Here is a 4,288-nt window from a genome sequence, read left to right as displayed (position 1 = left end):
TGGCACAAAAACAGAGAGGTAGATGTATGGAATAGAATAGAGAGCCAACAGATGAATCCAGTCACCTACCATTATCTTATCTTTGACAAGCCAATTAAAAATATTGAGTGGGGGAAAAGATTCTCTATTTAACAATTGGTGCTGGGCTAACCGGCTGGCGACCTGTAGACCCACACCTTTCACCATTAACTAAGATAGACTCTCACTGGATTAAAGATTGAAACTTAAGGCATGAAACTATGAAAATACTAGATGAAAGTGTAGGGAAAACACTTGAAAAAATTGTCTTGGATGAAAATTTTATGAGGAGGACCCCTTGGACAATTGAAGCAACGTCCAAAATAACTTTTGGGATCTAATGAAACTTAAAAGTTTCTGCACAGCCGAGAACACAGTACATAAAGCGGGTAGACATCCCTCAGAATGGGAGAAGATATTTGTTGGTTATGTCTCCAACAAAGGTTTAATAACCAGAATCCACAGAGAACTCAAACGTATTAGCAAGAAAAAAACAAGCGATCCCATCTCAGGGTGGGCAAGGGACTTGAATAGAAATTTCTTTAAAGAAGATAGGTGCATGGCCTACAGATATATGAGAAAATGCTCTCCATCCCTAATCATCAGAGAAAGGCAAATCAAAACTACTTTGAGGTATCACCTAACCCCAGTAAGATTAGCCCATATCACAAAATCCCCAAACCAGAGATGTTGGCGTGGATGTGGAGAAAGGGAACACTTCTACACTTCTAATGGGAATGCAAATTAATTCGTTCCCTTTGGAAAGACATCTGGAGAACACTGAGAGAACTAAAAGTAGACCTGCCATTTGATCCTGCAATTCCTTTATTAGGTATATATCCAGAAGACCAAAAATCAAATTACAACAAAGATATTTGTATCAGAATATTTATTGAAGCCCAACTCATAATTGCTAGGTCATGGAAGAAGCCCAAGTGCCCATCGACCCACGAATGGATCAATAAATCGTGGTATATGTACACCATGGAACATTATGCAGCCCTAAAGAAAGATGGAGATGGAGGCTGAGCAAGATGGTGGAGGGGATGCATCCCTGGGTCAACTCTCCTAGTGGTTTCGGGTGAGAGTGGGGGGCTTGATCTTTTCCCACGTGAAGTGCTGGCAAGACAAGCAGTGCAGGGCATGCAGCAAGGAGGTGAAATGCTGGATTGAAAGTGTAGCCCAGAACTACAGTGTCTGCCAGAAAAAACTCAGGGCTGCAGCTGATATGGCCCAAGCTGCAACCTGTGGCAGCTGCGACCATGGCGCCAGGTCTGCGGCTGGTGCCCTGAGAGCCAGAAACCAATCCCTCCCCTACAAAGGACTTCTGTGCCCAATTCGTGGGGAGTTTGGGTATTTCATGGAGAGTGTGGTGAGGTGTGGATTCCTGAGTGGAATTTGGCAGCCAGAAAGGGGATCCATTTGGACCTGGTTTGGGAAGTCAGGGATCCAGGCAATTGGACAGAAACTTGAGGGGAAGGGACTCTGCTTAGGAACTGATCTGTCCTGTAATTTTGGAAGTCTCTATGGAGCTGTACTGACGACCCACAGGAGGAATTGGTTCCCTTCCTAGGAACACTGAAAAATCTTTTGTGTGCGCTGTGGTAGCGGGAACTAGAAGTAACCAGCCCCACACCCAGCAGAAATGGACTGAAAGTAGAGGGCGTAAAAAGCACCCAGCTCTTTTCCCATGGACCACAACAATTTCCTGGTTGAGGGGAAACTAGGAGTTCAGTGGAAAATCTGGCGAAGTGTGGATTCGTGTGCCGAGTTTGTAGGACAGATAGGAGTGGGCGGCCATCCAGGAACCAGATGTAATATAAAACTCCAAAAATGGTGTCTCCATAGCATCTCTCCCAGAAGCTCAGAGAGCTCAATCTGACCTGCAGCCAGCCATCCGGCATCCGAAGCTAATCCAAGACACCTAACACTTTGCAGGAACTATTGTAGGGAGAATCTGTGCAACCTGCCAGCAAAGACCCCCCTCTTTTTTCTAATTTATTTTCTATTTATTTATTTATTTGGTTTTAGCCTGGGAACCACTCACAGCGCCACCTGCTGTCTAGAAAGTATATTGCAGCATACTTATATTTCCATTAAACTGGAACCCCACTGCATTTATAAAGGGGTTTGTTTGTATATATTCAAAAGAACAGTATCTTTCTTAGTGGTGCCCTCCTTTTCTTTTTTTTTAAATTTTCTTTCTTCTTTGTGTGTTTGTTTGTTTTGCTTTTTGTTTTCTCTATCATTTTATGACCACCATTTATGTGGTTATCTTTTATTACTACTATCTTTTTTTTTTTTTTTTTTTGTCTGTTTGTTGGTTGGTTTGTCTTTTGTTTTGTTTTCTTTTTTCTCTGTTTGTTTACTTGTTTCTGAGTGTCTGGGCATCGGTGTGCTTGTGTATCTGGTAGCATTTTAGTCTGTTTATTTGTCCGCTTGGTTTCAATGTATTTTGTACTTTGCTAAATCCTCGGGTTGGCTATATTCCCTAACTCCAATTTTCACATTCAATAAGAATATGGAGGAACAGGGGAAGAGAGCTGACTGGAGCTAGATTTCAACATAAACTCCAGTTCAGAGGGAGAGACAACCACCAGAAGAACCCAACGAAGCAAAAGGTGGAGAGCTGAGCTTAGAGAAGAGATAGATAAATGCACCTCTTCCCCACTGAGGCAAACCATGACTTCAAGAAAACAAATTCCAGGTTTGAGCCCAAGCGGAATATTCTCCAGCTCCCATTGAGTGCCTGCGGCAGATACGCTTCAACTATCTTTGCTGGCTGGCGACAAAGAGTGGTCACCAAGTGGAGAAGGCATTGACATTACTTGGACTATGGCAGGCACAAAACCCTGATGAACTCATTGACTTTACCTGGACTCTGGTAGGCACAAAACCCCAACTCACTCGCCTATTGGACAGGACTGGGTTGCAGAGTCTAGGTTAACAGAGACTGGTAGTGGGGTTACCAGACTTGAGGTTACTAGAATTCAGCGGTGAAGGGTGAGTAAGGAAGGGGAAAGAGACATCAGCCTCCTTACTCCAAATCGTCTACTGAATGGGCCTTTCTGATTCCTCAGAACATCAGAGTGAGCCACACTTGTACTACCAGTAGACTCCTATTATCTAGTTGCTGGAGACCTTGTGATCTTTCCAACCAGGTAGTGTGTACTGATTGGGTCAATAGGTTTGGATTTCTTGACTTGGGCAAATTAATTGGTGGTCGAGGGAGAATCTCTGATGCTCTCTGGATTTTCTCAGGCCTAAATTGTCTTTAGGTGGAACATTCTCCAGCTGTCACTGAGTGCCTGAGACAGTCAAGCCTCAGCTCCCTTTGCTGGCAGGGGTCAAAGAGCAGTAACTGAGTGGAGTAGGCATTGGCTCTACTTTGAATTTGGCAGACACAAAGCCCTACCACATTCGCTTATTGGGCAACTGGGTCACAGCCCTGTGGGGTCACCAGTCACTGGGTGTGACAAAGGTACAAGGTGGGGTAGGAGGAATCAACCTCCCTAGAATATTTTATTTGCTGGGTAGGTCCCTCTGACCCCACAGAACACTGGAGCGAGTCATACCTGAGCTTCCAGAAGACTCCTGCTGTACAGTTGCCAGAGACCTCTTGAACTCACTCACTTGAGACTTGTGTTGACTGGGACACTTGACTTAGATCTCTTGAACTGGGCCAATCACCTGAGAACTATCTAAAGTGATACCCTGGGGGTGTGGCTGAGGGAAGGTGTGGTTTTCCTTTCCCAACCATCGCCAGCGAGGGGAGGGGTGACTTAATTGCTGATATTTCTCCACAGCTGAGTTCTTAACCCAGAGTAATTGATTTTCTAAGGTAGAACAGAAACCAGCTGAAAACAAGATAGAGACACGCAGGCCCCCAGGCTCTCAGACCGTAGCATTATATGCATCCTTGGCAAATCTCTAGAGGAAAAGGCACAAACACCAGTCCCAGCCTTTGCCCAAAAAGGCTAGTAAAATACTACTCCTGGGGCCCCCAACCTGACTTCCTCTTACCTGCTCACCTAGCCAAACAGAGTAAATCTAGCATAGGGCAGAGTCAGCAGAAAAACTCCAGTAGTAGGAATAACCAGAGTAGATCAACCCCCCTGCAAGGAAGGATGTGGAAGAGGCATCTGAAGGTCCAGCCCATAAACAGATGGCTGAGATGACAGAAATCAAGTTCAGAATGTGGATAGTAAATAAGATTAATAGAATGGAAGAAAGGAAAGAGCTAGAACTTCAAGAAATTATTCAAAAAATG

Source organism: Otolemur garnettii, unplaced genomic scaffold, assembly GCF_000181295.1.
Source record: "Otolemur garnettii isolate 467f Iridium unplaced genomic scaffold, OtoGar3 scaffold00458, whole genome shotgun sequence".
In the NCBI taxonomy this organism is placed as follows: Eukaryota; Metazoa; Chordata; class Mammalia; order Primates; family Galagidae; genus Otolemur; species Otolemur garnettii.
This window is presented reverse-complemented; position numbering follows the sequence as displayed.